Source organism: Lygodium microphyllum, chromosome 13 (assembly GCF_053477565.2).
Source record: "Lygodium microphyllum isolate KBCC chromosome 13, Lygodium_microphyllum_v1.1.10, whole genome shotgun sequence".
NCBI classification, from domain to species: domain Eukaryota; kingdom Viridiplantae; phylum Streptophyta; class Polypodiopsida; order Schizaeales; family Lygodiaceae; genus Lygodium; species Lygodium microphyllum.
The window spans coordinates 53,154,060-53,179,017 of NC_141147.1; the positions used below are offsets into that span (position 1 = coordinate 53,154,060).

The 24,958-nt window shown below is 40.8% G+C and overlaps 1 long non-coding RNA gene across 3 annotated transcripts; it reads right to left on the minus strand.

Moving 5' to 3' along the window:
• Positions 1–13,859: 13,859 nt before the first annotated feature.
• LOC148026623 (uncharacterized) lies at positions 13,860–24,096 on the minus strand. 3 transcript variants are annotated; one of them, XR_015692852.1, is made up of 6 exons: positions 23,016–24,096; positions 19,185–19,237; positions 18,828–19,076; positions 17,248–17,365; positions 14,500–14,626; positions 13,860–14,324 (listed from the first exon to the last, which is right to left on the minus strand). It is a non-coding gene; the product is annotated as an uncharacterized LOC148026623 (long non-coding RNA). The 3 variants fall into 3 exon arrangements; XR_015692853.1 differs by lacking the exon at positions 19,185–19,237 and having other exon boundaries at positions 18,894–19,076; XR_015692851.1 differs by lacking the exon at positions 19,185–19,237.
• Positions 24,097–24,958: the final 862 nt, after the last annotated feature.

Genomic DNA, 24,958 nt, shown 5'->3' on the forward strand with positions numbered 1-24,958 from the left:
GGTTTGAGACCCATATATAGGGTTCTTCTATTTCTTTGTAAGAGAGTTCTTTTTGGCTTACACAACTAAGAAGAGGAAAACTATTTTCAGCCTCCACCTCTGTGTGTATTCCCCCATTGTGCAAGCAAGAAAGCTACAAGTGAGACTCCTTCCTTCTCTTCCACAATCTTGACATGGTATCAGAGCCTTGTTCGTGGTAAGGAGCTCAAGAAAGCAAGCCAAGCTCGCGGTGTTCTGGTAAGAGGAGCAGTGTTGCTTTCATTTTCTGTTTTGGGAGCAGATCTCTGTAGGTAGCACAACCGAAAATTGCAAGAGTGCATTGTCTCAGGTTGAGACGCCCTTCGCGGTGAAACAAGAGGGCAGTATATGCAAGACCTTATTTTTTTTATTTGAGGCCATTTCGGGGCTTGTTTTGGAGGCGGAAGTTTTCTGCACGCACTCAGGAAAAAGCCTTGTTTTATGCTGTGCGACCACTGTTCTACAGGTCGGTGAAAAGTTACCACAGAAATTACATCGTACGCTCGTGTGCAGAGACATTGGAAGTTACAGAACCATCCTTGGTTCCTGTATATGCAAAATCGTCACTAGGAAGTGACTGTGTGGTCAAATACCACTTTCACCAGTTTTGCAGATTTGCCCTTGTAAGGCTGAAGCTGTGTTCTTTACAGTGACAGAATTTTTTGCAGTGTTCTGTATGGCGTCTGCCTCTCTTTCACAGATTGTCACTGAAAAGCTTAACAAGAACAACTTCCAAGCATGGAAGTTTAGAATGACGAATTTCCTTATGGGAAAAAAATATTGGAAATTTGTTGCAAGAAATGAAGAAGAACCAGTTCTTCCTGATGTTCCCAATCAACAGCAAATGCAGGCATTTAAAGCATGGCATGAGAGAGCCAGGAAAGTTATGTACTGGCTGTCTATCAGCATTTCAAACTCTATGATTGTGCATATTCAAGATGCAAGTACGCCAAAGGAGGCATGGGATCCTTTGTCAAAAATGTATAGCACAAATACGCAAGCCAGGAAAATGCAGCTCAAGCAAGAGTTGCATAATGTGCAAAGAGAAAGTATGAGCATCAATGACTACCACATGAAGGTGAAGAAGATTGCAGATGCACTTGCTTCCATTGGGTCGCCAGTGGAAGATGATGATTTAGTTTCTGTGGCCTTGAATGGTCTAGGAAAGGATTATGCGCAGTTTCGGACATCCATTTCAGTTCATGAAAGATTTCCTGATTTTGAGAAGTTGATTGCTCTTCTAATTTCTGAGGAGCAGAGAAATGGTGGTGCATCTTCTTCAGGAGGAACTTCAAAAGAAGCTGTCTTCTACTCAAATGCTGAAAGAGGTAGAGACAGAGGTAGAGGAGGCCGATTTGGAGGCCGGGGTAGAAATCAAAATATACAGCAAACTCAAGAAACCCAGTCCTATGGAGGAGGACATGGTAACTCTAGAGACAGGGGGAGCCAAAGAGGTCGTGGTGGATGGCAAAGAGACCAAAATGCAAACAGCAATGTTGAATGCTACTACTGTGGTAAAATGGGTCATATGGCTAAAGACTGCTAGAAAAAGCAGAATGATATCATGAATGGAAAATTGCAACAAGGGAATTATGCATCTTCTAGTAGACAAGGTGATGACAGAAATGAGCATTTGTTTATGGTGCAGCATATGAATAATTTTGTGACAAGTACAGAAGAAAGAAACGATGTATGGTATGTTGACTCAGGTGCATCAAACCACATGACAGGTCATGCAGAATGAATGGAGAATGTAAGGAAAATGGAAAAACCAGGATTTGTGGAGACTATTGATGATACTGCACATCCTATTGTGCAGATTGGAAAATTTCCTTTGTCTATGTAGGATAGGAAAAAGAAATATCTGTCAGATGTATTTCATATCCCGAATATCACCAAGAATCTGATTTCTGTTGGTCAAATGGTTGAGCAGGGCTTGCAGGTCAGATTTAATTCTCATGGATGCTTTGTTGAGGATATGAAAAATAAAGGTCGCTTGATAGCAAAAGGGAAGAAGAAGGGCAGAATGTTTACGTTGGATGCAGACATGCCTAAATTGAGTGCAACAATGTTTGCACATGGGACCGGTGTAGTTGCAGATATTGATATCTGGCATAAACGCATTGGTCATGTTAATGTACAGCGACTTAAATCAATGCAAGCCCAAAATATTATTGCAAGATTGCCAAAATTCAAGGTTGTAGAAATGCATAAGGTATGTGAAGCCTGTCAGTTTGGAAAATAGGCAAGGAAACCATTTCCTAGACATGTTCAAGAGAGTGAGAACCCATTGGAATTAATCCACTCTGATGTGTGGCCTACTAAAGCTGCATCTCTTGGAGGCTGTCATTATTTTATCAGTTTTATTGATAACTATAGCAGAAAAATTTGGGTGTATTTTATGAAAAAAAAAAATGAAGTTTTTGGGCATTTCAAAACTCTTAAAGCTATGGTTGAAAAAGAAACAAGCCTGCAGATAAAATGACTAAGGTCAGATAGAGGGGGAGAGTACCACTCAAATGAGTTTGCAAGGTTCCTACAGAAGCATGGCATAAAGCAGCAATATTCATGCAGTCATACCCCACAACAAAATGGAGTTGCAGAAAGGAAAAACAGGCATATTGGAGAGGTATCTCGTCCCATGCTCAACGAAAAAGACTTGCCAGATTTTTACCGGGCTAGGCAGTTGCTACGGCAGTCTATATAATGAACAGGACTCCCACTGCAGCAATACATGGGATGACTCCAAAGGAGAGGTATACTGGTAGGAAACCAGATATTTCTCATTTGAAAATTTTTTGTTGCATTGCCTATGTACATATGCCAGATGAGTTGAGATCCAAGTTGGATCCAAAAGCTGAGAAGTGCATCTTTATTGGTTACTCTCTACAGCAAAAAGGGTATAGATGCTATAACCCTTCTACTCGTAAGTTTACAGTGAGGAGAGATGTTTTTGATGAGATGAGTAGCTGGTATAAACCAGTAAATGTGATTGATGATGTAGATGCACAAAATAATAATGCTGCACAGAATTCACGGCAGCAATCACAAATTATTAGTGGACCTGGAGCGTCCTCTAGCAGTGGTTCACATTCTTCGCCATGGACAGGCAGATTGAGATCAGGAGAATCTTCTCAAAGTAATGCAAATAGTGGTATCCAGGTATCACGAAAAGGAAAAGAGAAGATTGATCAGCCCATGTTTGATATGAATGCAGGTTACTCTTATGTGGATGGTGAATCCAGTGGCTCAAAACAGAGCATTGATGATGAGTTGGGTATTCCTTCTATTGTTACACCTGAAGTAAAGAAGACTAGGGATGTTTTGAGAGCACTTGGGAGTGAACCTATTTTGCACAGGTCTACGAGAGCTAGGTATCCTGTGGATAGGCTGAAATATGATGGATTTACAACCATTCACTATGCATATATGGTCAAAGTGATACAGGAACCAGAACCCACTTCTTTTGAGCAAGCCATGGGAAAAGAAAAATGAGAAAAAGCCATGGATGAAGAAATGGATGCCTTGGAAACAAATGCTACATGGGAATTGGTACATTTGCCTAAAGGTAAGAATGCAATTGGCTGTAAGTGGGTTTATAAAGTGAAGCACAATGCAGATGGTTCTGTGAACAGATACAATGCAAGATTAGTAGTCAAGGGGTATGCACAAACATATAGCATTGACTATGAAGAAACATTCAGTCCGGTTGCAAAGATGGCAACCGTAAGAGCAGTCATTGCTATGGCTGCATCAAAGGGATGGTCTTTACATCAGATGGATGTAAAGAATGCCTTCTTACATGGTGATTTGCAAGAAGAGGTCTATATGGAGCAGCCATCAGGTTATGTGCATGCTATTCATCCTGAGTTTGTTTGCAGGTTGAAGAAAGCCTTGTATGGCTTGAAGCGTGCACCTAGAGCATGGTGTGACAAGATAGGACAGTATCTTATCACTATTGGCTTTCAGATTTCCAAGACAGATTTCTCACTTTATGTGAGAAAAACAGAAAAATGTATTATGCTACTTGTCATTTATGTTGATTTGTTTATGACAGGTGACAGTGATGAAGATATCCTTCATGTGAAAATGCTATTGAAGCAGAAGTTTGAGATGAAAGATTTGGGAGAGCTGTGTTATTTCTTAGACATTGAGGTGATTAGATCACCAAGTGGGATACAGCTCTTGCAAAGGCAGTATGGATTGGACATGCTGTCCAAATATGGGATGACAGACTGTAAGCCTATTTCAGTTTCTTTGGAGCAGAATGTGAAGCTGAGCGCAGATGTAGGTGAGCTTCTGGAAGACCCTACTATGTACAGACGCATAGTAGGAAGCTTGATTTATATGACTATTACCAGGCCAGATTTGAGCTATGCTGTTGGATTGGTAAGTCAATTTATGCAAGCTCCAAGGAAACCGCATTTGGATGCAGCTAGACGCATACTCAGGTATGTGAAGTCCACATTGCAATATGGACTACTTTATGAGACTGGGGTTCAGATAGAGTTGCATGGATACACTGATGCTGATTGGGCTGGTAGTATTTCTGATAGACGATCTACCAATGGATATGTATTCTCTTTTGAAAGTGATGCAGTCACTTGGAGCAGCAAGAAACAGCCTACAGTTGCCTTGTCAAGCACAGAGACTGAGTACAGGGACGCAGCAATGGCTGCATGTGAGGTAGCTTGGTTGCATAAGCTACTTTATGATATACATCAGCTTACAGATGGGCCAGTTGCCATTTATTGTGACAACATGAGCAGTATACACTTGGCAAATAACCCAATCTATCATGCTAGAACAAAGCACATTGAGGTGCATTATCACTATGTGCGGGAGAGGGTTTTACTAGGTCTTATTGATCTAGTTTATGTCAGCACAAAGGATCAAGTAGCTAACATATTTACGAAGGCATTGGGCGCAGAGAAGCTGCGCAAGTTCAGAGACATGCTTGGTGTGCAGGAATTGGGATTGAGCTCGAGAGGGAGTGTTGAGATATCGAGCTCCACTCGTGATATGCCAGGGTGACCGTTGTGCATTTATGTCACCGACTTGTCAATTGTAGATGCGGTTGGTACACCGCCCATGAATAATAGCTAGATGACAGCTATCCTTATCTACTCTAGTTCGTGGCTCAGTTAGTATGCCACCTTAGTTAGTTGTCTTTGGTTTGAGACCCATATATAGGATTCTTCTATTTCTTTGTAAGAGAGTTCTTTTTTGCTTACACAACTAAGAAGAGGAAAATTATTTTCAGCCTCCACCTCTGTGTGTATTCCCCCATTGTGCAAGCAAGAAAGCTACAAGTGAGACTCCTTCCTTCTCTTCCACAATCTTGACAGCAGCCACCGCTCAAAAATCCTTCGTGTCCTTCTTCTTGGTGTCCTTCTTGTCCTTGTCAGGGCAATCCTTCTTCCAATGGCCGATCTTACCTCAAATATGGCATGTCGATTCTTTCTTTCTCTTTGTCCTTCTTAGATTTGTTGTCCTCCTTTTTCTTTTGGTCCTTTCCCTTCTTCTGAGAGGCTTGACAAATCAATGCCTCCGATTTGAAAGCATTATGTCCCTTCAACTGCTCCTCTTAGTCCAAGACCATAGGAACTAACTCTTCCCACCGAAGAGTAGACTCCCGACCTGAAGCAATAAGAGTGGAATAAAAAGTACCGAATTGTAACGGCAACTGGGACAATAAAGTGATTGCCATTTCTTCGGAGGAAATGGACTTCCCCGCATTTTGAGCCTACATCTGAAGCTCCCGAAGCTTGTTGATGTGTTTCCGAAGCGAAGAAGACTTATTCACGGACAAGGTCCGCATCTGCACCTCCAAAGAACCCTCTTCATAAGGGTCATCCAATTGTACATCTCGTCAAGCTCCAACCATATCTCCCGAGCCACCATCAAGTGCTCTATATGGGCTATCACGACTATTGTACAAGACAAAAAAAAAAAAAAAAAAAAAAAAAAAAACTTGACATTCAGCTTGTCCTAATGAGACTGGGCCTTGGTCAACTCCGCACAAGCATTTGAAGAGAGTTTGGACTCATCTCTCACCGAGGACCGGTTGATCTCCTCCATCACAAGCTCGGCCAAATTATAAGACTCCAATATGGCCAACATTATCACACACCATATGCGGTAATTGTCGCCATCAAGCTTTTGATCTGATGGAAGAGCCGGTAAGACAAGCACCTTGCAATCCATGATCGTCTGAAACTCCACGTTAGTCTATGTAGACATCTTCACCTGTGATGCCTGCACAAACATAAAAGAAACCCCCTCTAACTATGAAAACACAGCCTACTAGGGCTCTTATCTCCGTGTCTCGAACCTTCTTCAGCCGCCGCTGCCAGAGGCGATGAAAAGTAAAATCTGCACTTGAAGGCCAAAAACACAGCCTTCTTCCTTCTCTAACAGCAGAAAAACAGCAACAACTTCAACAGATCTTCTCTTTTCTCGCACGCTCACGCTCATCTCAACCTTGTTCTGATGCGCAATCCACCTGCTCGCACTTGAACACTGAAAACATAGCCTTGTGTCATGCTGAAAACTCCTCTTCAAATAAGTCCACCACCCTAGGTCAGTCCTTCAATGCTCTGATACTATGTCAAAGTGAAGCAATGCAGAAGCGAATGACCGTGACAAAGAGTGAACAGAGAGAGAAGAGAGAGAGTGAAAGAGACAGTGAAACGCAGAAAATCTACAGTGAAGAATGTTGTATAAGGCTGCAGAATTATACACAGGTGCAGAGAGAATATCTGCGTGTCTCCGACTTGAGGACTTGGATCTCTGTCAGCCCGAGTGCTGTCTCCATCACCAGCGAGCTGAAATCTATCAGATACAAAAGTAAAACAATGTGCAGAACTGTCCGACTGTACTGGCCAACTGCACCTGTCCGATTGCAGACTGCCACGTTGCATTTGCCATTATCAGCATTAATTTCACCTGTCTTAGCTGCCATATGCCCACTAGGCTGAAAAAACCAGCCGCTGCATTTTGTACTCCAAGCATCAAATAAGGACTCTGCAAAGTCTGATAACCGGGCTGTAGACCAATATTAACATAAAGTGGCTTCATTGCCTCAATAGGTATCATTCCTCGTGGCCCTCTAGGCAAGTATCCCTAATAACCAGTGGGTAATCCAGTCATTGCTTGAAAAACTGATCCACCGCCAAAGTAACCAGGATAAGTAAGAAAGTGAGGAGGAATAGTTTGATGTGCCACTTATAAATAACTGCCTTGACCATTCATTCCCTGATCCTGTACTTGTACTTCTTGTTCCACTAGACATGTCTCCATGTTTGGTGTCTTTTCCACATGCTCACACACTTTAGAGGTTTGCCTTTTTTAGCACTCCATGGTATGATGTGATGACTCAGCCTGAGAATCCTCATTATGTGACTTCAAAAATATTTGCATCCAAGGATTCTTTACAAGATATTCAAAAGAGCCAACCATACCGAGGAGTTTGCCGTAAACAAGTCCTGTTCTTGCTCCTCATCTTGTGGTTCCATCTCGGTTCTAGAAGGTGCTGACACCTATGCACCAATACTCTCTCTTTGGTGTCTATGAGCAAAAGAAGCACTCTCTTCTTCATGAGGGAGTTTTCCTTTGCCTTTGTCCATATCTGCCATCTCTCTAGTAATGTAATCTTTGTAAAACCTGTGTGTGGCCTTTTCACCCAAAACTTTCCGAGCTTAAATTTTGATAGAAAAGAATTCAAATCCCAAGAATGGAATCCATGTAACCGGTCTATGACTCACATGAAGCGGTAGTTCCTTCAATTAACACCTTGTCTTTTCACACAAACACAAACAGAGACCTCACTCCCTCGCTCAGCACCAAATTGGCCCCGAAGACTGACGTCCCTCTTAGTATTTCTTTATCAATTAAAAGATGGAAAGTTACAAAAACAAAATGTTCCAAAATACATAACCTGTGAACAGTTGGTTTTCATCTTTTCTGAGTAAATCCCAGCTGCATAAAGATAATGTAGCATGACCAGATCAACATCCCTTTTTGGAAAGCATTTTCTGTAACCATAACTCAATGATTCATGTGCAGAATTGCAGTCTACAGATCTCCGAATTCACTGTTCTTACTGTCCAACATATCCAGAACAACATCCCTTTTAGGAAAACATTTTCTGTGACCAAAACTCAATGATTCATGTGCAGAATTGCAGTTTGCAGATCTCTGAATTCACTATTCTTACTATCCACCAGCACGACCAGAATAGCACTAAATCAGTGCTGAAAACCTTGATCTTGTGTGGCATGGTCATTACTTTCTTTAGTTCCTACATTGGAGAAACCAACAGTTGCTCCTGAACCTGGACAATAAGCCTCTTGCCTCAACAGAAGTGCAAAGAAAACACAAAACTGTACCTTCGATGGAATCTACCCATCATGAAAGCATTTCCTCTAAGAATAGAGAGAGAGTTGACCAAAGGGAGCAAGCTCTACCTCCGTACATGAGTCAAAAATGAAGTACTCTCCATAGCTGATGAAACTACAACAATCTGCCCTTAGCTCCTAAAAACTTCATTCTTAGATCTACCCCTTATGCCTATTACGGTTTTTTTCTAAATGCTCTCTCTCTCTCTCTCTCTTTTGGGAATTTGTGCCACATGGCATATATGTAACAATTTTTCCGTTTAAACCTTCTGGTCTAAAATTCTCCATGACCGGTGCAAAATTTCACCTCGGCACAGACCTGAGAATTAATCCTCGTGAAAAAACGAAGATAATGACGCAAACAGATTTTGGGATCCAAAAATAGTAACTTCCTAAATTTTAGGAATGGTGACCCCTGCATTCCTCAAGTTGTTCTGAGCAACTTTTATCATTGCAACCATATCAAAAAGTGTAACGTGACTCAGTTACAATGACTTTTATTCCGTGAGCATTCTTACATGTGCATCTCCTGTCTTGGCCAGGCTCATTGTCCTACACCATCTCCAGTGGCTAAGCACACAATCCCAAACATAGTCCAATTTGTCCCAACGGATGCCTCTTTTGGTCATGCAAAGATCCCGGCTTATTCCAAGAAAACTCTGGGGGTAAAAAGCAACAGCAACAACTAAATAAAAGAAAAATAAAATATTTATATAAGTAAATAAGAAAACCAACTACAAAAAATATCACCACCTAGTGATAAATGGTGTCACCACAAAGCCGGTATCAAGAGGTGCTTGCCATTTACTCCGTCGAGGATGTGTCTTATCATATATGGGGATCTGTTGTTGATAATCACTCAACCAAGTTCACCACTTACTCTATGAGAAAGAAGGCTTGTTTGCCCAACCATCAAGTACTAAAGTCTATGGTGTTACTATTGGCCCAATGATGGTGAAGTAATTGTAGGATTAATTAATAGAGAATGAAAGATAATGCGAGAATTATTCAATGCACAATGATATTCAATCACAAAATAAGAGACGATATATTAAAGATTGAAAGAGATTTCAACACTCAAAGCGACCAAAATGAATAATGTCATACTTATATGCTAATAACACACAAAGTAAATCCTAATCCTAAACAGCTTAATCATCATATAAAACCCTAACCCTAGTGCCATTTATGTAATGGTGATGCTAGGGTTTTACATTGAGAAAATGTACAATGTATAAACACAACTAAAACAAAAGAACTCAAACAAAAATGCAATAAATGCAAAAATACAAAACACAAACAAAGAAGAAAGAAAACTCTGAATTGAATGAATGAATGATAGAATTTACAAATGCTTAAAAAATATAGGAATGAATGAATGTACAGATACTCAAAGGCCACAATGATAGTAGTTGGAGAGTGACGTCTACCGAAGAAGGATCCTAAGGTGTGTGACCACTAGTTAGAGCTGAATGTGGAAGGGCAACAAGATGGAAACCAAAACGAAGTAGTTTGGAGGCTGAATCTAACAAAGGCAAGAGTGTAACCACCTAGATGATAACGTCAGCTGATCACCGGTAGCAATAGGAGGCTGGGTGATAGCTGAGGAAGGCTGGTCTGATATAGGTCAGCCTGCACAAGTAGTAAACACAGGCAGCTGAGCAGAAAAGAGGTCGACTGGCTGATGATGTCAGCAGCAGTAGCAAAACCAGCCTATCTAAAGACATCGAGTGGCTGGTGGCAGCTGGAATCAGGTCGCCTAGTGCTAGAGGGAGTGTGGCTGTAGTCAACAAGGGCTGGGCAGCTGATGGAAGAGGGCTGAAGGCTGGAAACAAGGCACCAACAATTGGAGAGGGTGTGGAAGACTAACATAAATTGCAAAAAAGGGATGATCCAAGTGTCTGGGCAGCCTCCTATTTATAGATATGGATCCTCCCAAAATTAGGGTTTTCGCTTATGGGACACAAAAATTTGCTGATCTTTGAGCTTTGGGGCTGTTTTAATGAGCTAATAAAGATTTAATGCGTAATGCATCTTCTTAAGCTTAACAACTTAGGGTCTAGGACACTAGACGCAACAACTACATCTAATGAGAATTTAAATATCTAGGCAACCTACAACATGGATCAAAGGGCATCAACACATAGCCCATGAGATGGCCTACAAAGCCCCCAAATGGAATAGGCAAAATAATCTAGGAAAGATTATAAAATCCTAGAAAAAATAATATATGTAGCCATCGGTGCACATGTTTATCCTACTGGATATAGCAACCTATGACAATACAATGAATGACAAATCGTGTTTTAAAAGGTATCACATGTAGAGATAGCCAAATAACTCGAAATTCTTGATGGTGGAATAGCCTTTATACAAATAACCCTGAAGAAAAGGCTTAGATCCTTGGCATCGTTGAGATATGCAAAGACACTATTCATTGCTTGCCAATAAAGTATTGAAGGGTTGTGCATGGACCTACTCAACTAAGAGACAGCAAACTAAAGATTGGACCTTGTCTGGGATAAATAGATTAAGTATCAATAGCCTATTGACATAAAGTACCATCAAAGAATCCACTCCCATCACCAAAAGTGAATTTGAAACTAGGCTCCAAGGGAGTCGACACAGGTTTGTAGTTCTCGAGCTGAAAGCGCTAAAGAATACTTCAATTGTGTCACGATGATGCCCCCCTTAATGGTGGCAAATTGGATACCCAAGTAATAGTGAAGTAGACCAAGATTTTCCCCAATGACAAGCATGCCATCGACATAAAGTAAAAGAACAATAAAATCAAATCCCTCATATCATATGTAGAGAGTAGCCTTTGAAGGTCTATTCTAAAAGCCAAGATGCAATAGATGAGAATGTATGCAAGCATACCAAGCCCATGGAGCCTGCTTTAAACAATACAAAGCCTTCTTGAGACCACAAACTTTGTGCCTAGAGCCTTTGACTTCAAATCTTGGAGTTTGAGTGAAACATATACCTCTTTAGTAAGATACCTATGGAGAAACGCCATCTTGATATCCGACTAATGCACCTCCTAATGAAAATGGGCAGTAAGGGCAATGATACTTCCAATGGCAAGAGAAAAGGTCTCCTCAAAGTCGATTCCTTGCTATTAAGCACAAGGTAACCACGAAACGTTTCACCCTTAAAACGTTGTGTTTCACCCCGAAACGTTTCACCTTTGGGCGTAAGTCCCAAGTGACACCAAGTGAAAGGGTTGAACAATGTATGTGATATAGTTTTCTTTATAAATAATGAATTGCAACTTACACATGTATACCATACAAAGCCTTTCATGTCAATAAATGACGTCTATCATATATTTGGAGTGTTTAAAAACTCTCAAAAAAGTACAAAAAACTATTGTTTTTCATTTAAAAATATTGTTTCAATCAGCCCTTTCACTCTAGGCGTTTCGCATTTCAATGCCAACTCAAAAAACCATTTGGTACCTATTGCATGCATGCTAAAGAGAGGTAAGTCACATAGCTCCCAAGTGTCGTTTTGATCAATGGAATCAATTTCTACCTTCATAGCTTCCACCCAACAATCATCTAAAAAAACATCAATAGTGAGCTTCTCATGGGATAAGGTATCAAGCTGCTGTTGTGGCTGTAACTCAGGCTGATTCAGCTGCTGTAATGCACCTATAGATGGTGGAAATGAGGGCTGAGTAGAAGGATCAGCCAAGGAACCATTATTGAAGAGTGGTAATAGGTTGTCAAAAATAAGCATCAATAAGAGGTTGGTTTTGACAGTTCAGCAAAGATAACATCTCCATTGACAATGATTTCAGCACTATGGCCAATAAATACACATCAAACAGCATTATTATCCAACTTGCGACTCTTCTTCTAGGATGCATGAGCATACACTAATGAACCAAAAGTCCTTATATGAGAGATAGAAAGCTTGGAGCCATTCCATACCTCAATATGACGGATTGTGCACAAAGCTTTGTGGAACACCTATTCAAAACATAAGCAACACATATAATAGCATGCAACCAAAAAGAATCTGGTAAACTCTTACTCTCATCATATGTCTTGCCATCTCCATTAGTGATCAATTATTCTGTTCCATGACTCTAATTTTTTTCTGGGGAGTAAGGGATGGTGCGCTAATGATGAATATCTCAAGATGCAAGATACTATGAAAACTATTCAGAAAGATATTCACCCCCTTGTCAATGAAGGGTCCAAATGCGAGAGCTACTTTTGTTCTCCACTATGGCAGTAAAAATCTTGAAGCAAGAGAATACTTCAAACTTAGACTTCAGCCCATATACCCAAGTCAAATTAAGATTTGTCATCAATAAAGGTGACAAAATAGAGGAATCCACCAAGAGATTTGGTTTGCATAGAGCCACAATCATCACTATGTAGGAGATGCAAAATAGATGGAGAATGAATATGATAATCCTTGAGAAAGGAAAATCGAGGCATCTTACCAAGTAGGTAGCCTTCATGTATGTGATTCATTGTGGTACGTGGATTTTGGGAAGATCTCTGACCATATCCTCTAATTGGAGTTTTATCAACGTACAATAGTTAATGTGACCAAGCCTTTGCCATAAATGTGTAGCTTGGAAAGATATTCCATGGAGGGGGTTATGCAGGCCACTCATGGGCTATGCATTGATGCCCTTTGATCCATGTTCCAGGTTGCCTAGGCATTTAAACTATAATTAAATGCATTTGTTGCCCCAAGTGTTCTAGACCCTTAGGTGACCCTAGTGTTAGGGTTTCAACACATAGCCCATGAGATAGCCTAGCATCACGATCAGAGGCATGGGAGCTCATTGGGAGCCTCACAAGGTGGCACATCTAGAAGGCATGCTAACATATAATTTTTAGTATTGAGAGTCTCTCAGTGTATGCTACCGTAACATAGCTTTTGGTCGTCTATCATTCACTCACCCTAGGGCCATTGGGAGCAACTACAAGAAGACTACACACTAACAAAAGCTCTGGCAACAATTTCTTCACACTTGGGGATGACCATGGCTTGTTCTTTGCCTTATAGGATAGCCACCCTCAGTGATGCTATACTCCATGGCTTCTATCCCCCATCCTCCCCACACTGCCTTGAGGGGCTTGTATACATGAGTGGGTTTTGATCTATAGACAGCTCCAGCTAGATTGTTGAGCATTTGTACCTCATTGTAATTTTCTTCTTAGTAATATTATTAGCAGCATCTGTTTCACCCCCAAAAGAAATCATGCCTATGTCATATATGCTTGCACTAGAGCCTGCCAGCCCCAAAGAATGCATAATTAAACATGCATACCCTAAGTGAGGAAATTTTTCTTCAAGACGTAGAAAACCAGACTAAGAAGTGCTGCCACCGCCTGAATACATGGAGAAAAATTTGTAGCAGCTGGGCTTTGAGTGTGACAAAAATTCAGTAAGCAGGCAATGAAGATCCATAGGGTATAACATAGGTCATCATACTTCAACTTAAAATCCCTGCTGTACTGACCAGCTTGTGAACAATGTCTATGGATGCATAATCAGCAAAGTAGAAGCCTTAAGAAGGAAGATAAACTGAATTACATCTGATCCTCCTTCAACTCCCTTTAAGCTGTTATTTGGAAAGAGTACATGCATACATATACCTTACATAAATACATGTGTGTGTTCATCCAAGGTGCCACCATACCCACTTGACCTATTTCAGCTGCTTTACAGAAACTTTTTGCATCCTCACAAGACAACAATTCAAATACCCTTACGGTTCACTGTATTACCTTGCACATTCCTAAATACAGACCTCAATTCTGGAATCTTCTTTGTACTTACAGATAATGTTGTTGCACCACCCCTACACAAATAATACAATTGTCAAGTTCTTCCAAGTCTTTCAAGGTTCGTCCTTGATGCTGGCCTCTTGGTATCCTGAAAACAAAAAATAGCCAAAATCCATCCCACCTTATATATCCTTGCATACATGCATCACTTCTACTCTCTTTCGTTTTTGAAAATCACATGGTAACCCATGAGTTAAGGGAGTTTGACTTAGAAAATAATGCAAGTTTAAATACAAAAAGTATGACATATAAGTATACTTTACCGCTCAAAAAGAACCACAAGTCTTTGATGTGAAGAACTTTTCTTTAACTTTAGTTACATTCATGCTAGAATCCTTCATTATAGTCATGATTGCTGTTGCAGCATCATCAAGATTCTTGCCTTTCACCCTGCAAAAGAAAATCAATCTCTCTCTCTCTCTCTCTCTCTCTCTCTCTCTCTCTCTCTCTCAAACAGGCAGTATAGAACCAGTCTAAGATGTGATTGACTCAAACAGGCAGAAGCATTGGGGATGCTGGCTTGAAGCTGAAAGGAATGATCTGTTGAATATGCAATTAGACACACCAAATGGGATACAAGTTTGCAAGAGGGCAATCCTGACTAATAAGTGTTGAGAGAGAATCAGTCTCGAACTCATAGAATATTTTAAATTGGGTGTTTAATCTACCCGTTCTTTTTTTCCATTTTTATAAGGTTTTTGCCACTCCATGCTACACAACAAAATTTCCTCCAATGGCCAGCCAACGTAAAGCTTCAATGTAGACGGTAGTGGAGTTGACTGGGGAAAGGTCTTCCATTTGTTCGCACACTTGGATTTACGACTTCAATCAGAACAACTCCTATCCTAACTAGGAAGGCAAGTCACCTCCCTGTAGGATGTGTGGGACACCCAAAGTGTCGTGATCTTTTAATCACTCTCTTTTGTGGGAATTGACTATCTTTGTAATCATGTGTCCCAAAACTCCATCCTCTCTCTTTATCACCTCGTTGCCCTAGCATACATCACACTTTTGGGGGAATTCCCCACCATCCTTTCTAAGGAGCGCCACCATAATCCAGCTTGGAGAATTGGCCATCCCATGATCTCTCCGCCAAAGTAAATGACTCAGTGGCTTCCAATAGAACAACCTCTTCCTAATGATTGGGCAGGAACACACCTTTGTAGGACTTGATCAATGCCCAGCTTATACAATTGCCCTGCAGTGACAAAAAAGGTGCAATTGCGAGAGCCAGTCAGATAGAAATGGAAAATAAAGCTGGCATTGGGGAATCATCCTCAAGTCTGTTCTTCAGGCGATGGCCATCCTCTAGGTAGAAAAGAAGTCAACAGCAACTATATTGTTTTTGTGAGCTCTATTCATAACACAAATCATTTCTTGTAGCAACAGCATCCATTGTGCCAGGCGGCCCACCAAGAAAGGTTTATTGATGAGGTGGATGAGGGCTTGATGATGTGTGGATAGTGAATGAAATGGCCAATCAATAGTTGCAGATTTCAGCTTCAGCCCCTAGCAGTATCCCCTAGGTTTCAGATACAACTACAGGATTGATCCCTCTATTTCCTTAACCTGAATTATTCAAAAGCATTTACTGCTCTTCTGCAAAAGCCAGTACATTCCTCTTTCATTCACAACCCTTTACATCTGTTGAAATCTCTCAATGTCCCTATGTGTCTGGATCATTGTTTTGATCCAATTCCCTCACAAATTAATCCACTGCAAAGTTGTCATGTTTTTGTCTACATGAAGTTTGGTTTTTCAACACCATTCTCATGGAGTTTTTATGAAGGTTTATTGTTTGTAATCATACTTATCTGACAATACTTTTAATTTGCATTCTAGTTTCTTTCAGACCCGATGTCAATCAAGAAATCCAATACCTGCAGATTTGGGTCATTTTCCCTAATTTTATGAGTATTTTTTGTGCTCAGTGTGTAGTTGGCCAGCTTGTAGGCCGTAGTATTATTGGCCAACAGTATGAGCCAGGCTAAAGTAGGCCAATTTTAGTATTTTGCAGCTATCGAATCCTCATCGTCTCTTATTTTTGCCGCTAATGTAATCTGTAAAACTCACTCAGGCTGCAGGAACTCAGGAATAACAAAGAGCACTTGCAAGAGACCAACAAGGAAGAACCTATCACCAAACCAGGGGGAATCCTGGCTTTTGAATCAGAGAGACATTGGATTTCAATATCATTTTGAGCCAACCTGCAAGCCTGCTAGTCAGTGTGCAACATGTGACCATATTCTGATAAAAGTAAGCCTCATCTGTAGTAGTGTCTTTCTTATTATTTACTCTGAATATGGCTTTTCTTACCTACCCCAATAATCCTATGTCTTCAAACCTGTTGACGCTAGAAACTGCTATAGCAACAAGGAGCACGCCATGCCTAGCCTATAATGCTCATGTTCATTAAGTCTTGATTTCAGGTAAAGTCTATAATGCTGGAAAGTACAGAATGGGTAAACTTAAAGATGTTTCAGGTCACACAACTTAAATTCCTTCTTACACCTAGCCTATAATGCTTATGTTCATAAACTCTTGATTTGCTAAAGTGGAACTTAATGTTCTCATAAATTGAATTGAATGAACTGCAGTCAATAAATCCATGTAAAGTTGGATGAGCCATGGCAGGGATTATGATTAACAGAAAAAAAACGTCCACCAAGACTGTACCCAAATTAAACTAGTCACTCAAATGGCGCTGCTTAACTGATACAGCATCTCCAAGAAGTAGAAACACCACCCTTAACATTGAACCTTCATAATTTTAGTCATGCAATACCCCTTGGTTTTGGTTATACGTACTCTACAGTCTTACTTCATGCATGATCCTAGATCCTTAAATATCATAGATTTTAAATGTAAAGGCATTGTTACAACGTAGAATCTGGACCCGTACATACTGAAAGTGCTACAGTCGTGTGATTGCAGGGAATATGAGAACAACAAATACTTTCCAAAGGTCGTACGTGAAGAAAGAAAACGGGAAATTGAGAATTAGTAATTACCAAGTACATGAGCAATGCCATAAAAGAAATCGAGGCATGAATCTTCATGATGCTCCAACTGTAATCATCAACTCTGAGAGAGGAATAAACCTTTATCCATCTTAATGAAGCACCTCACCTGCCAGCACAGTAAATATTTTGAGGTTTACCCCAAATAATGTCTATTGAGATGAAAAAACTTGCATTCTCACAAAGCAAACAAACCATTTCTACATCATCAAAACCACAAAAAGTTGGCAATTATGAGCTAACCAGTTACCTGAATCAGAGTGCACAATCTTGATTCTTAAAGTAAAGTAGGCAACACAACTTAACAACCTAGTACGAAAATGATAATTGCGACCTAAGAACGTGATGGTACAAATGGCATATGCTGCGCTAACTTGGAACTTCCCATGGTTGCAAGACTAATGAGCACATACGATGAAAGCAATCAGCTATCAAGCAACCAATCAGAGCAACCCGTACCAGAAAAACTCCATGAACTTCAAAGAAATCAGATTGTTGAAAGGACATTTTAAATACTGAGAATACACAATCGTTAAGCCACAGAGAACATCCAAAACCTGATGTCCATTAATCTCAAGTAAACTGGATCATCTCATAACCAAAAGGAAGAAGCATAATGTACTTTTAAGTCAAAAGACGACCTCATTCTGTTCATTCATCAATGCAAGGTCTATGCCTCTCCCTCCCCCTTTGCACCTATGATCTATGCCTCCACCTCAATGCTAGCTTTGACCATTCAAACCACAATCTAGCTGCACAGGGGCAAACCACTCCCGATCCAGATTAAATTGGTTCATTACTGTGTGACTTGAGATGAGATGCATTCCACCTTGAAAGATGACTTGGCTTTGTCATCCATAAATACAATGTCCATTCAGCTCCCTCCCCTTTTAATGCATATTATCTGTGCCTCCACCATCCAAATGTTCCAATGACAGTTCTGATCATTTAACTACCAGATACCATTAAATTGCAGTTAACATGGCATTAGGAAAACCTATGCCTAGATTTTCTTACTCGCCTATGCTCTCAGTTAACATTATGGAGACTCTAACCCACCTAGCACCTAACTACGTGCTGACTCTTAGATTAGAGCAAAGGGGCTGAGTCTTACTCATTTTAGTGATCCATAGTTATACGATTAGAACATTGTGCTTATCATGGAACTTTAGAGCAATCAAAATCTATTAGTTGATCTGATAAAATTATATTGGAACATTCTCAAGGAAGCCTAAGTGGAATCTGATCATTGGCTATATAAAATTCAGTTTCTTGCCCTCCAAGTGTTGAATCCCAAGCTGCGAACTTACTTATTCCGAGCATTTTACTCCCAAGCAAGTGAAGACGTTCACACAAGGCGATAACATCATATTGCATGCAAAGTTCAAACACCGAGGCTAACTAGAAAGCTGTGTCCTGTATACTATTAAGTAATTAAAGTTGTGTCATGTATGCTATTAAGTATACTATTAAAGTTTTGAGGCAAGGAAGTATACTATTTTGTAATTAAAGTTTTGAAGCAAGGAAAATTGTTCGCAGAAAGAGAGTAGTTACAAGTTACAACGTCATACCGCAATATCCAATAGTTGGAGGAGAAAAAGCAAACATAAAGGGCCCTGCTCATTTTATATAATTACCAGCGGACGGCCATCAAAGAAGATTTTTGCAGTAAATAATTGAGGTGGAAATTGGAAACATCAAAATTCCTTCCACCAGTTTCCAAAAGCCTCCGTGTCTGTAAAGACTGGCCTTCGTTATCCAGTCGGTGGACAGACATGGGCCTTCAGTTGGCGCATCTGTCCACCTCAGCTGAACCCGCCCTGACAAAAGATTATCTTTAGTTCTAAGTTTTAACCTTTAGTAGCTTGATCTTAATAGTCAGAGTCTAGAGAACCCAAACCAAGATTATTCCAAAATACGAAATCTACCAGATTTCTAAACCTATCTTTGTTGGTGTCCGTTGTTCACAGTGGCGGTTGGCCTGTAGAGAAAGGAACTGATTCTTGTTACAATCCTCTATGTAGTTCACCCATGTGCTTATTTCTATTTCAAGAATATCACATGCAACACACAGGATAACAGAAACAGCTGAACACAGAGGGAAACATATGTAACCCTGTTTCCCATTTTACTTTGGCTTTTGATGATTACTATTTTTGGAGACCACCCTGAAAATGGTGAGTAAAAACCGTCTACCACAACTGACAAGAAACAGATATTGCTTGGCCATGTCGTGCCTGGCACCTGCTTCAATCGTTCTGACTGCTTGTAGAAGCTGAGGGCTCAAAAAGGGCATTTTTGTTTTCCATACTTGTCATTGCCTGTGACTATGCTTTCAAGGCCACAATTTGTCATGCTTCAACTGACAAGAAAGAGATATTGCTTGGCGGTATCCTGCCTGCTTCAGCCCTTCTGGCTGCTTCTAGAGGCTGAGGGCTCAGAAAGAGCATTTTTCAATTCCATGCTTGCCATTGCCTGTGACTACTATGCTTTCAAGACCAACAATTCAACATGCCCTTTGCACATTCTAAAGATAAATGTTGTCTCCGTCATAAACAAGAAATATTTTTTAATCTCTATCCGCAGCTAGGACCAATATGGATCAATGCATGGCTATGAACAAGATTCTTGCACTGCAGGTACCAAGTTGCTAACCCTTGCTGACTTCTAAGTAGGCATGCCATTTATGTTGAAAACTGCTGAAGTAAGCTAGGTTCCAAATACTCTCTTGCATATAGCTCAGTAACAGCTAAAACGAAGGCAGCATACACTTTCCATGTATATTTTCAGTAACAACTACTAGCAAGGCAGCATTCAAATGAATATGCTTCAAAGATCATGCAAAATAGGTCAGTGCCATATACAGTGAGCAGGTAAGATGTTCTATTTTATTTTACACTATTTAATGAAGTATAACGCTTACTGTGTTTAATATAGACGTGATTAATGTGTTAGGCCTGAAACTATGTACCGATGAAACAGACCTAAATACAGATTTAAAAACGTATGCTTGCCTTTGCCCAGGCAATTGAACAATTGATTTTTTCAAACACACAAATCATTTGTACTTTTTCATTTCACCAAACACACAATATCCTTAGAATATGAAGGAACTGCTTCAAGTAAGCATCACGATAATATAATTTCTTTAAGGCTACCCCTTAGGTTCTTTTAAATCCCAGGAAACCTTTCTCAAACTCTGGGCACTTGTGACCATCGTCACTTCAGTGCTTTGCCGCCCCAAAATGTAAGAGCCATTCGTTCTAGTTCCTACTCATATCTTCTACATACGAAAGAGCTCCTAGCAGGCAATGCTGCTGCCAACATTTTCTGCATAAAGCAAAAGAAATCGTAACTCCAAGAAGCATTTTGTCAAAAACTGAACACTTCGAACCATTATCCCATCGGTTGCTTTGTAGCCCCCGACCATACGAGACATATCCTAACAATTTACATCTTCCACATACAAACCTTTTCCCTTAAAAAGAGTCCCGAGTACTCAAATCTCCGGCCAAAACTCTCCACACAGAGAGAGGTCCAATCAAGCAGCGGGTAAAATGAGAAACCTGTATTCCGACCAATTACAAGAGGTACTCATGCCTCCAGAGTCCATAAACAAACCATCACTTGCAATTTACTAGGCAATGGAAACTTATATGATCAGCTATTCGAATATACTGGTGCTCGAGCCTCATTTCCTTCAGCCAACTTGTATATGTTAGTATCTTCCATCCAGTACACGTGATTCACCCAAGAAAATGGCAAAAAGACCAAGCAGCGTCATTCTTACAACTAGCTGCTGTACCAGCAGGAGGTGAATCCAGGATTTTGCAACAGATAATAATCTTCTCAGCCAGAAAGCGTTGCAAAGCATCATAATCATTGCTTGTTCAACGAAGACTCCAAACACTCATGCCGAAGACTAAACATTTATGCGCTGAATAGCAGCATTTTTAAATCTCTTTTTTCCACCTTGGACCAGATGTACATACACTCTTAAATTTTGATTTTGATTTTATATAATGGACACTTAAAGCGTCCATTCATGAGCAAATCTGACTAAAAATGCTAGTGCCAAGGAAGTACCTGGACCAGGTCCGTGTACGTCCTTAATGGATCTATTTTAATACAACGGGATTGCGTATTATCATCCCAGGATCGGCTTGGTTATTCGACTTGAACACGGCAAAAGCAGCCATAGATTTCAATGATCTGTGTACACAGAACAGTTCTCTGTTTGCAGCTGCTAGATTGAACTGAGTTGTTTAGTACGATGCTCACACAACTAGAGCTGAATCTTTCAATCATTAATCGTCAAACCAATGAAACGGCAACAATGTCCAGCCGAGATGTATGGGTTTGTTGCGCAGTCCAAAGAGACCAAAAGTCGGCAGACTTGAGTGATGAAAAAACCGCCAGGTGTTACAGCAGAACAAGCCAACGAGCGCTTTCATTCTATGTATATGCTACTGTCATAAGACAAATGTGGTTTTTTAACGTCGAGATACGAAATCTAGCGTCACATCTGTATACAAAACAGCACTCAATTATGGCTCTAGCTTTGAGAATTAATGGACATGTTTAACCAAAACAACTATGTGCCGGTTTCATCCCAATTGGATGGCAGCATCGACAAATGCTTAATGTTTTACGTTGGATGGAAGCAGACAGAGTTTTCCCTTGTCGTTACCGCACGTGCTTAGAGTTGCTTGCTAGGACGCAGAGAAATGACGCATCCTTTGTTGCCAGGGTTTTTTGACTGGAATAAGTAACTCATCAATCACTTCACAAACCATCAATCAATCCAGTACGCAGCAAAATGACGCATTCTTAGTTTTCAGGATTTTTCGATTGAAATAAACGATTCATCAATCACTTGACAAAACCCCGCCCCCCTCTCTCTCTCTCTCTCTCTCTCTCTCTCTCTCTCTCTCTCTCTCTCTCTCTCTCTCTCTCTCTCTCTCTCTCTCTCTCTCTCTCTCTCTCTCTCTCTCTCTCTCTCTCTCTCTCTCTCTCTCTCTCTCTCTCTCTCTGTGCGTGTGTGTGGGTTTTGAAGACTGACCTGTTTAAACGGGTAGCTTATATGCGATGAGAAGGCAGCGACTCGAAGAATCAGGAACAAAAGTAGATGGAGAACTACCTGTGTGGCCAGCATCTCTCTCTCTCTCTCTCTCTCTCTCTCTCTCTCTCTCTCTCTCTCTCTCTCTCTCTCTCTCTCTCTCTCTCTCTCTCTCTCTCTCTCTCTCTCTCTCTCTCTCTCTCTCTCTCTCGCGCGCGCGCATGCGGAGGGCGTGCGCCGTGCGGTCCGTCTACTTTGTATATGGACATAACTTGGTGGAGCATGATAAGCATGCCACCAACAGAAAAGGTTGAATGGACAGAAGAAGAAAACGAAGGGGTGTGTGTGTGTGTGCGCGTGTGTGTGTGTGACGATCTGACTGTCAGCTTGTGCAGGTCGTGCGAGTTGTGAAATAACTAATCATGATTTCAGACGTTCTATTGATCAACAGAATCAATGGACACTGCTTTGCAAAAACAACAAAACTTTGAGAGCAGAAGCGATTTTCAACAGTGGAACCGACGGCGCTCTTCTGGAAACAAATCGGCCATAACTGACAAAGGCAGCACGTTGAGTACAAAAGAGGCTTGAGAACGGAAGCACCAAAGCACCATGAGCAAGTGTGAAGTGAGGAAATAAGTAGGTTCCTCTATTAAGTTTCAGAGAGACGGAAATGGAGGACGTTAAGTGCAGGGCATACCTGTGAAAAAGGAATAATGGAAGGTCGTATGTCTGTTAGGGATGCAGAGGTTCAGGGGATATGCTTTTAAGAGTATGCACCGGTGCAGGGAGGAGAGAGGTAGAGACGACGCCCGGGGCACAGGCGGAGGCTTTCCTCTCTTCTTTTTTCATGAACCATGGCCTTACAAAGGCTGCTGCAGGGGGCTTTCCTTTTCTCGTGCTGAGTGCAAACAGTGGACGTAACGAATCAGAGCTCAAAGGCCTCCCATTATTCGTTTGACTTTGGGACCGCATGCCAGTAGTCGCAGTCGCTATCTCCGGAAAAAGCCCGCCATAGACGAGAGAGAGAGAGAGAGAGAAAGAGGACTGGAAAAAGCTTGGAAAAGCGGCTAACTTGTCTAAAGAAAGGCTCTTCCCTACCCCATGCGTCCAAGGAGTGCACCGGCTACAGCTTGTTATGGTTCGATCATCGGGAATCGATACGCTTGCGTGATTCCATGGCGTTTCAGAACGAAAGGCCTGCAGTGTGCAGCACACTGCACAGGCCTTTCCTTGTCTTTCCTTTTCAAACTCCTTTCTGCATCGCCATGGGATCGCGCAACCGCTGCGAACCCCGACATCAAAGAGCCACAATAGGTAGCCACAGTGAACGCAACAGTAGTAGGCGAGCTTTGAACTTTCCTTGATTACTTAAATGGCACAGTCAGCCTGTATCCCACTGATTGCATCGAGGAAGACCGAGGAGGCCGATCGACTTGCGGGCTGCGGCAGGAAAGTCTAGAGTCTAGACGAGGAAGAAAAGCTGTAAGCCTGTGACTTCGTTTTGACTTGGACTGTCTTGTCGATGATCAGCTTGATGTTGATGAATCGGGATGATCCAAATGCAAAGCATCTGCCATTCTGGCTCTGGGGAGTTCAGTCTAAAACCCCGCCACGAGTCCATATTATATTTCGTCTGATTATCATCTTGCATCAATCCCAACAGAGTCAACAGATACAGGCAAGTAGCAGGGAGACCCTGATACAGATTGAAGACATCTCACAGTGTGCCATCACTCACCATCAACATTTGAACAGACCTGAATCTCCGTGATCACCGATAGCTATCGTCTCAAAGCCCACACAGTGCATTCATGAGCTTTTATTGCTTCTTTTCTGCTTTTGTGTATCTATTTGTTTATTTGTCCTTATTCTTGCTAATAGGCTGTTCATATGAACAAGTTTCAATTTTAAAAACGGCACGTTTTATAATATAGTGGATTTTTACCCTTCTAGTGAAGCCTTTCAAAGTAAACTACCCTTTCAGATTAACAATATTGAATTTGAAAAAAAAAAGATTCAGCATCCTTCGAAGGGAGTTTTACCCTTCTAGAATCTCAAGAAGGGTTAACATTATGTTATCCTTCAGAAGAATGGTTACAAAATGTAGAAAACTAGTAGTGTATACTTTTCCAATCTCTTGAGTAACATCGATTGGAAAAGAGTTGCTCTCGGCCCTCCCAAATGAAAAGTTGGGTAGCCCTTCGAATTTGAGGCATTGAGAGAACCTCTTGCTCTAAAATATTTTATAATAATTGAAGAATATATCCTCATTGAACACCTTGTACTAAATAACCGCACACATCCCCTTAAAAATATATCAATAGGCTATAAGAGAGGTGATAGTAGAGAGCGAGAGAGAGGGGTGTCATAATGTGTGTGTATTAATAGTTAATAAAAGAGGATAGAGAGAAAAAGAGAGAAACGTATGAGTTTAATTTAATAATTCATTATGCATTTTCCATTGAACCCTCATTTTGAGAGTGTGAGATTTGAACCCTCATTTTGAGAGTGTGAGATACACATTCCCAAATGGCCCAAGACAATATCCTTATCCAACGAAGTTAGTAATATTAAATATTATTTAATAAATATTCTACAAAGTGCACAAAATTTTAACTTTTATTTAGGTAAAATACAATT